This window comes from Malus domestica, chromosome 04, assembly GCF_042453785.1.
Source record: "Malus domestica chromosome 04, GDT2T_hap1".
Classification (NCBI taxonomy): Eukaryota; Viridiplantae; Streptophyta; class Magnoliopsida; order Rosales; family Rosaceae; genus Malus; species Malus domestica.
Window position 1 is genome coordinate 6,524,958 of NC_091664.1, and position 10,218 is coordinate 6,535,175.

At 38.5% G+C, this 10,218-nt stretch overlaps 1 long non-coding RNA gene across 1 annotated transcript; it reads right to left on the reverse strand.

Annotated features, from left to right (window-relative positions):
- Window positions 1-250: 250 nt before the first annotated feature.
- Window positions 251-5,577, reverse strand: LOC114824548 (uncharacterized). The gene is made up of 5 exons (XR_003772836.2): window positions 2,095-5,577; window positions 1,283-1,820; window positions 1,067-1,165; window positions 898-978; window positions 251-815 (listed from the first exon to the last, which is right to left on the reverse strand). It is a non-coding gene; the product is annotated as an uncharacterized lncRNA (long non-coding RNA).
- Window positions 5,578-10,218: the final 4,641 nt, after the last annotated feature.

Below are 10,218 nucleotides of genomic sequence, written 5' to 3' on the forward strand. Positions count from 1 at the left end.
AGGTTTTTGTCGTACGATATAAAAAGGTACAAGTGCGCTTTGTGATTAGTTTGTCTCGAAAAGTTTACGTGACGAAAAATGTAAGAGGTGAGTGGTGATGCGCGACGAAGTAGTAAGACGCACTTAATTTTGCGCGACAGGTCGGCGTAGCGCAAGTGTAATTTTTAATAAAATAAATAAATAGAATAAAAGGAAAATTAAAAATAAAAAATAAAAAAAGATTTCATACTAATGACAAAAAAAAAGCAAATTATTGAATAAATTTTTTTTATTTATAATATAAATAAAAATGTACGTACAAATATAAAGTTTTAAAAGAAAGCAGGAACAAAACTATGAAAAAAATCTATAGGCATGTTGTTCGAAGGTGTTTGGTAATCTTGCTGCTAGTTGGGGACGGGGTCGGAGGTCGACGGGCCTGATTGCTGTGTTTGCTCAATGTGGAATGGCTCTGAGGGCAATGGTGCAGAAAAACCGGGGAGACGTTTTTCGGAGGAACTGAGGGCTTGTATAAGCATTGACATTTGAGACTTGTACGATGCCAACTCATTCCTCAGGCCAATGACTTCCCGCGTCAAACTCGTAACCTAGCTCTTTGACTGCGAGGATGACGAGGCTCCACTCTCCCGCCGCCTGACATTTCCCATCCCCCGACAATATGTCCCTGGCCTTCAACCGAAAGTCTGGTCCAACATCTCTGTGATGATGTGAAACCCTGCATCCTCAGGGGAGTCCACAAACTCAATCAGTGTGTCCGAGGGAAGCTGGGAGGCAGACTCCTGAAGCACCGACTAACTCTTCTCCACCATAGTCACCTGTGAAAAAAAAAAAGCATTATTCATAGAAAACAATTTGAAATAATTAGTATAAATGTTTAATGCATAAGAAATTACTTACATGAAGGGACTTGGTCAACTCATCCCCAGGCTAAACATAAACGTCAGCAAAGACGTCGATCTCTGGAAATTTTGAACCTTCCTAAAATCGAAAAAGATAAGGAAAATGTTAGTACGAAAAAAAAAATTAGCGACATTTTAAAATTGGAAATGAAAGTTGTAATATATACCTTTCATCATACCTCCATCCTATAGGAGAAAGGCCTCAAACCCGAATGGTGGTGAAGAGTCTTCTTCTCTCGATTGATCTTGTTCGCCTTCGCCTTCTTCTGTTATACAAAAAATAAACGTATTAGTTGTAATACTTAAAAGTTAGAAAAAATAATAATAAACATTATTAAAAATTAAAAAAAGTAAAATGAAAGAAGTCGTAATTAAAAACGCACCATATAGCCCAGCTTCTGAAAATGATCGCAAAGCCAAACCCAACTATCTTATCGGTCCTCCAACTCTTTTGGACAACCCTCCTCGAGAGCGACCTGCGGATCATCAAACTACTGGAAACATTGGTGTAGGTCATTCTTCCACTGCTTGTAACGTTCAGAGAAGAGCCGATTGACATGTCCTCGTCCATGTCCTCCAAATTGTAGTTTGTGTGCAATGTAACAAATAATTTGAAAGTATTAGTAATAAAAGGCAGTAATAAATATAAATATATAAATTTTACATGAAAAACATTAAAAAGGCGACACTACATACGAACAATTGATTGTGCATCACGTTCTTCGTCTCCTCCAACATCGCCTTCCAAGACTTCCACTGCATAGGGCAAAAGGTCCGCACGACATGTCAATGCACTATGCTCCTCCGCCGTTGGTGCTGCCCGATGTCGCTCATCATATCCGATTGGGATACAACCGTTGGTCACCCGAGTGACCTTCACCGGCTTCAATTGCTGACAAGGTCCCCGTGTGTTTTTCTTCACTGCAAAGAGATGAAAAAAAAATCATTAACTCAAAACTAATAACAAATCCTACTAAAATTTCAGCATAACCTCCCCTATAATTAAAACATTTCCTAAAACCCTGAAAATAACATAAACAATATATGTATCGAACACAGTGATCACAACAATTTAATAAAAGGTTCGGAACGATGACAACTTTTTAATCCTTACATGACATAACTTAACAAATTGAACCTAAAATAACAAAACTCAGTTAGCATGGGAATGAGGGAGTGAATTAGGATTGTATACCTGGCCATGTACCTGAGGCATCAGTTGTGGATCCCGATGGCGACATCTGGTCTGTAGTGCGAAGGTGCCGGTGAGTACGTCGAGCGCTAACAGGTAACGTCACCGAAGAAGTCGACGATGCTTGCACTTGTGGGATTGGAGGACAAACTGGGTCAATTAGATTGACCGACCTATGGTCAATCTTTGCCGGAGCAGTGGTGACACTAGTAGGTGTAGTCGTCAGACTGGGTGTAACCGTCTGACTAGGTGTAGAAGTCATCGCCCTCTGGGTTCTAATAAGGTGTGACATCTACAAAATTGGAAATCAATTTGTTTCGTACACAAAGATTTAACTTACCGTACACATACTAATAATTTCAACTTAAAGTTAAAACGAAATTTAAAAACCCTAATTCTAAACCCAATTCAAGTTTGCCAGAAACAAAACTTAAAACTGATATACTATACACAAACTAATCAATTCAGATAGGATATAGACCCAACAATTATAACTTATAAGAAGAAACTAGCATAAAGGAGTAGTTGGAGGCAAAATCATAGCCTATGAGTGTATGCGTCCGTCTGTATGTACGTGCTCTATGTTTGTGGGTGTGTGTCTATGTACTATGTCTGTGTGTGTGTCCATGTATATATGCTGATTTTGGGTGTGTGTGTGTGTGTGTTGATGTATGCAAGTTGTGTGTGTATGTACTAAGCAACATAATTTCAAACAATTTCCACCATAATTACTTAATAGTTTCACAGGTAGTAATGAGAAAAGGGATCATCCAAAGTGATTCTTAGTCTCTTTAAACATCCACATTACATATAGAAATCATATGACTATTGGATATAAATAGAGCTTGCTAACTGGAATAATTAACAATGCACTATATTTATAAAAGAGTGAGTAGCAACAAATAACACTTTCTATCTATTTAGGAGTCAAGACTTTCGAGAGAGAACCATTAGTAGGCTAATTAAGCTGTTTATGATCTTCAAATTAGAAAACCCCATGGCCCTATTTCTATAACTATCTACGTCCGATTGTATGACTAAATAAGCTACAACATTATTTCTTTAACATAGTCATACATTCATCACATTGAAAAAAAAAAGTTACCTCAGTTAATAAGAAAAATTCAATCAAGAGCGAGACAAGGCCTACTCGAAAATTGAGGAACACAGCTAAAAATAAGTAGCAGAAACCCCACTTTTGCAACCAAAATTTTAAACCAACATCCAATTCCAAAATCCAACACCAAAGTAGCAGAAACCCCACTCGAAAACTGAGGACCACAGCTAAAGATAAGTAGCACGTTGGTTGTTTAGTTACTAGTACATTCGGTTAACTTATATTAACTGTAACAATACTCTACTTGTCTGAGAAATCCATAACCAATTTTCTAACTTTGGTTCTTTTCCAAGAAGGAAGCAGTTACAAATTTTCTAGATTATGCATTCTACATAATCCAACAACTACATCCAGCAACCAACATAAAAAATTTCAACAAATATCCAAATCAAACACCAAAGTAGTAGAAACCCCAATTGAAAAACTGAGGAACAAAGCTAAATTGTTGTCTTCATGATTTCTTGTTTAAGAACAGCGGACCAAGCAGCAAGTTGTTTGTTTAGTTACTAGTACATTTAATTTAGTTGTAACAATACTCTACTTAGATAAAGAAATCTGTCACATCCCGACCCGGGTCCACCACATCCCGGTCCAGTTCCACCATCGTAGCACAATATTGTTCGCTTTGGGCTTACCATTCCTTCACGGTTTTGTTTTTGGGAACTCACGAGCAACTTCCCAGTGGGTCACCCATCTTAGGAGTGTTCTAGCCTCCTTCTCGCTTAACTTTGGAGTTCCTACGGAACCCGAAGCCAATGAGCTCCCAAAAGGCCTCATGCTAGGTAGGGATAAGAATATACATTTAAGGATCACTCCCCTGGGCAATGTGGGATGTTACAATCCACCCCATTTAGGGGCCCGATGTCCTCATCGGCACACTTCCGGCCAGAGATTGGCTCTGATACCAAATTGTCACATCCCGCCCCAGGTCCACCATATCCTGGGCTCGTTCCACCACCGTAGCACGATATTGTCCACTTTGGGCATACCACTCCCTCACGGTTTTGTTTTTAGGAACTCACAAGCAACTTCCCAGTGGGTAACCCATCCTGGGAGTGCTATGGCCTTCTTCTCGCTTAACTTTAGAGTTCCTACGGAACTCGAAACTAGTGAGCTCCCAAAAAGCCTCGTGCTAGGTAGGGATGGGAATATACATTTAAGGATCACTCCGTTGGGCGATGTGGGATGTTATAATCCACCCCCCTTAGGGGCCCGACGTCCTGGTCAGCACACTTCCAACCAGGGATTGGCTCTGATACCGTTTGTCACATCCCAGCCCATGTCCTCACCACATCCCAGGCTCGACTCCACCGTAGCACGATATTGTCCACTTTGGGCTTACTATTCCCTCACTGTTTTGTTTTTGGGAACTCACGAGCAACTTCCCAGTGGGTCACCCATCATGGGAGTGCTCTGTCCTCCTTCTCGCTTAACTTCGGAGTTCCTACGGAACCTGAAGCCAGTGAGCTCCTAAAAGGCCTCGTGCTAGGTAGGGATGGGAATATACATTTAAGGATCACTCCCCTGGACGATGTGGGATGTTACAAAATCAATGTCATTGCATTCGTTTGTAGGAAAGGGAACTGCAACTCAATTACCATAATGGCACGACCGAATAAAAATTATTATAGGGTGGGAAACCAATTGTCTAACTTAGGTTACTTTCCAAGAAAGAAAGAGTGTAAACATTTATCAGGTTCTGCATTCCGCATATTCCACCTACATATAGCAACAAACATCAAGTTTTTCAACCAAAAACTTCAACCAACATCCAATTCCAAAATTCAACATCAAAGTAGCAAAAACCCCACTCGAAAAACCAAGGAACAAAGCTAAAGATAGTAGTAAGTTCATTTAGTTCCATTATTTCTCAACACACTGAATCACTTTGCATGGTAATAAGAAAAAAATTCAATCAAGAGTGAGATAAGGCCCTAAATCTAACCTTTTACTTGAAATTATAGAACCCCTAATTTAAGAACCCTAATCTAACCCCCAATGAAGCACCCTAAATCTAACCCCCAATTTAAGAAAACCTAATTTAACCTCATTGCTGAAAATCGTTCCCCTAATTTAAGACCTAAATCTAACCCCAACTAAGAACCCTAAAAACTAATTTAAGAACCTAAATGTAACCCCCAATTTATGAACCCTAAATCTAACCCAAATGCCCTAATTCTAACCCCCAATTTGAAATACAAAACAAACAAAAAAAAAAAACAAAAACCCTAATTAACATGGTAAATAAAGAAAATTGAAAATAAAAGCTGAAGAGGAAATTATCTTTTGGAGACGAAGACGCGACGGCTGGAGAGAGGGATGGAGAGACAGATGAAGATACGGAGGAAGGAGAGAGAGGGTATCGCACGGGGAAAAAAGGAAGAAGAGGGAAGTGAGGGGTGGAAGGAGAGACAAGAGGTTAAAATATAGAATCTTGCACAATAGAGTCTTTGTCTCGCAAGGCTAAAAAATCGTTGCACAAGTTTTTTAAAATTTTCGCGAAAAAAAATGCCTTGATTGAATTTTCAGACACTTGCGCGACGAATACATATATTTTGTTGCGCAAATATACTTTGAGCGACGAAATATATGTATTCGTCATGCAAGTGTTTGAAATTTCAATATTCCGGTGTAAAATTAAAACGCTTGTGCGACCAAAAATTGTTATACGCCGTGCAATTATGTTTTAAACTGGTTTTTAAAATTTTTTTTTATTCTGCTTACAATTGATTATAAAATACAAATAAAACAAATTTATTTACAAAGTAATTCACATATAAAATGGGAATCATTCATACCATTTTTTCCATCACTCTATATAATGCATTAACCATTTCACGTGTTTTACAAAAAAAGTTACAAATAAATTGCCTTAATCTTCATCCGAACTATAATAACTTTCACTTTCGTCGTTATCACCATTTTCAATGTTCCATTCCTCATCATCTATAGGTACGTCACCATCGTCGTTTGTGTGCACTGGACCATTGTATCGTGGAATATTACCTAGGTCAATTGTGATCGACTGAATCGGTATTTCGATTGAAGATACTCCTTCTACCTTAAATGGTTCTTGGATAAGATTAGTATCTCGGAGTGTTTTCACACCACTTTCCATCGAAGATTCAAGACGTTGGTCAACAACATTGCCGATGTCGTCGTCAGTACAGTCTTGTTCTAGTATAGCATACACGCTCCAATGATCCATCTTCTAAACAACTTTCCAACCTCTCCCGGCTTTAGGGTCATTTAGATACACAATTTGTTTTGCCATGTTTGCTAAAATGTAAGGGTCGTCATAATACCAAGTTTTGGTAGTGTTCACTGATAGTAATCCATGATCGCTTTTCACACTTCCATGCCTATTTGGGTTTGTATCAAACCATCGACACTTAAATAGGATCACTTGGCTCCGGTCTTTGTACTTTTGCTTCCCCCGGGGACATGAACACTGCTATTTTGCTTACACAACTTGTCATCTCGTGCACCTACTAAGAACTTGACACCATTGACATGGCAACCCGAGTACAATTCAACGCGAATCGGTCCGAACGCCAAGTTATATAACTCTTCACTGTACGCAGGGGAATTCGATGCTTTCAGTTGATTCACCTAATATTAGAAAAACATTTAAATTTGTTAGTTCGAGCAACTTAATTGGTACAATATATATGTCTAATACAAAACACTTCAAACTTACATATTCAAGAAACCAATGCGAAAACAATTCATGGTGTTTCTTGGCATACAAATGTGAAGGATGTGCCTACTTCATCATATTTTCATGCTCGTCTAGGTATGACAGTGTCTCGTCACAATTGTTGAGTACGAACCAATGTGCTACCTCCATGTCCTTCTTGGAAAACGACTCGCCACAAATCGGATTTCCGAATGGTCGAGTGATTTGCGCAAAACTGAAAGTTTCTCCTTTATTACACCCCCATCATTATTGTGAGGAGGACGATAGAAATTTGTCTCAACATCCTTTAAATACATTCCACAAAATGTAAGCACCTCATATGTCACTTAAGCTTGTATAATGGATCCTTCGGGCTTCGCTTTGTTTCGTACACTTTTCTTCAAGACTCCGAGAAGCCTGCCAAAAAAAAAAAACAATACAATACACATATTACTAATCATAATATATTTAATATTGATTAATAAAAAAAAGACGAGGAATATATACCTTTCTATTGAATACATCCATCGAAAGTTGACTGGTCCAGCAGGCAATGCCTCATCTAGTAAGTGAACCATCACGTGTATCATACTTGTGAAGAAAGCTGGAGGAAATATCATCTCAGACTTGCATAGAACTTGCACAATGTCATGGCACAACTAATTAACGTCCGTTTTTCGCAACGTTCTTGACGTCAATTGCGAAAAAAAACTGGACAACAACATGATTGGTTTCACTACATCGGTTGGCAAGAGATGTCGAATACCCACAGGAAGTAGGCGTTGCAGAAACATATGGTAATCATGACTCTTTAGGCTAGTTAATTTACCCCTATCAACGTTCACGCAACGCGTGATATTTGAAGCATACCCATCGAGAAACTTTACAGATGATAAAAACTTTAAAAATTCTTTCTTGTCATTCGGTTTCATTGAAAAAAAAATGCAAGATCTCTTCTGGCTTTATCATTGTCCTTATTCATCTATAAACCCTGTCATATTCCCATTCGTTCCAAAGCAAGATGAGCTTTGATCGTGTCCTTTGTCTTGCCCTCAATATTTGGAATCGTGTCTTTTAATGTGTCAAATACATTTTTCTCAACATGCATAACATCGAGGTTGTGCCTCAATTTTAGTTTGGACCAATACGGGAGCTCAAAAAATATAGACTTGTGCTTCCAGTTCATATGTGTAGAAGGTCTTGTCCTACTGATATTGTTCTCGAAAGAAGCAAAATCCAAACGGTTAAGTTGTTCCAAAATATGATCACCAGACCATTATTTGGGTCTAAGGCGGTGCTCTTTCTCCCCATCAAACTCTTTATCCTTCACTCGCCACTCGTGGTCCCAAGGCAACCATCTTCGATGACTAAGGTAACAAGCTTTTACGACGTACCAACTAAATGTTACGTCTTCCTTGCATACAGGACATGCCATATAACCCTTATTGCTCCACCCAGAAACCATTACATATGCGTCTTTCACAGTCCACATCACTGCAGCCCGCAAAGTGAACATCTTACCATTACATTTATCGTATGTGCACAGACCGTGTGTCCATAAATCTTTTAGCTCATCCACCAATGACCGTAAGTATACATCGATTAACTAACCAGCATCCTCAGTTATCAATAAAGTCATCATCATGTATTCTTTTTTCATACATTTCCATGGCGGCAAATTATACGGAAATACGAAAATCGACCAAGTATTGTGGTGCTGGTTTAAAACCCCAAACAGATTAATTCATCAGTGGCAAGTCCTAATCTAACGTTACGAAAATCAAAAGCAAAATCAGGGAATGTTCGATCGAACTCTTTCCATGCCTCTCCATCTGCAAGATGCCTCAGGAAATCGTCATCAACCCACTTTTCCTTATGCCATCTCATGTCCATGGCAATATGCGTTGACATATACAATCGCTACAACCTAGGTTTCAGGGGAAGATAACGCATGACTTTTTGTGGGATCTTAGTCGTTATATTCTGAGATGTCATTTGGAACCTCGACTCATTGCATACAGGGCATTTATCCAATGTTTTATTCTCTTTGAAGAATAAAATACAATTGTTTTTGCAAGCGTGAATTTTTTCATAACCTAATCCAAGACCATTCAACACCTTTTGCGCATGTCTATGGTCTTTCAACAAACAATTGTCCTTCGGAATCATTCTCTTGAAAACCCCCAAAAAGTAATCAAAACACTAGTTCGACATACGATATTTTATTTTTCCGTGCATTAGTTCTACAATGGCCATGAGAACGGAAAAGCTCTCGCACCCCGGGTATAACTCTTGGTTGGCATTTTTTAATACTTTTTCATATTGTTCGAACTCTACATTGTCCATTGGTGTAGGCACGTCATCTTCCCTTTCCTAATTGGTGTTTGTCGATGCAAATGGAAAAGCATCATTTATAATATCCATGACTTGTTCATTAGGATCCACAATAGGTACAACATTGTCCACTCTTGTGGCGTTTGAAGGCGAAGCATTGTCTAATTGTTCCCCATGATGGTTCCAAGTATTATATGTCTCAATCATTCCATTCCTTACTAAATGAAATTGAACATTTTCAATTGTGTTGTTACACCTCCTACAAAGACACCGGATTTTAGTTGCACTCGGGTTGTGTGTACGTGCAAAGTCAATAAAATCCTCGATTCCATCCAAGTATTCATCTGCTCATCTATTCGGGTTCTGTATCCATGTCCTGTCCATAATTCCTGGAACCACAATAACAATACAACAATCACAACGTCATACAAAATGATAGTGTCATCTTATGCCTCCGGTGAGGGCCCTATCCCATTGGGGAATGCATAGTCATGTCACGTAATTTACGGCTATATCAGATTAGATTTCGACGTGGATGAATTTCGACAGCATCTCGATACAGTTCTTCAGGTGTACGACCCAAAGAACGTACAGAGATGACACCGAAATCTCCACAACCGAAACCTAATCCTTCAACCATAAGCTACGCGTCATAACTGTACATTCCCAAACTGTCCAAATAATGGGACAATTCAAGAATTAATTGGACCACAGTCATATTTTCGCATCCATGTGCGAAATCCAACTAATCCTCGAATGGGAAACTAAGTTTTACTAAAAATAAAAAACAAGTACGAAGTTAATTTCAATTAACTTCGTACATCACAACACATATTTGTACATCACGTACAAATTTAACAACATAATATAAATATAATTTCACAACACAATATAAACATAACAAACTAAGTTCAATATAATTTAATTAATTTTATATGTTTAAAAAATAAAAAGAAGAAAATACCTTCTCAATCATTCTCCACCAATCGTTAATCAC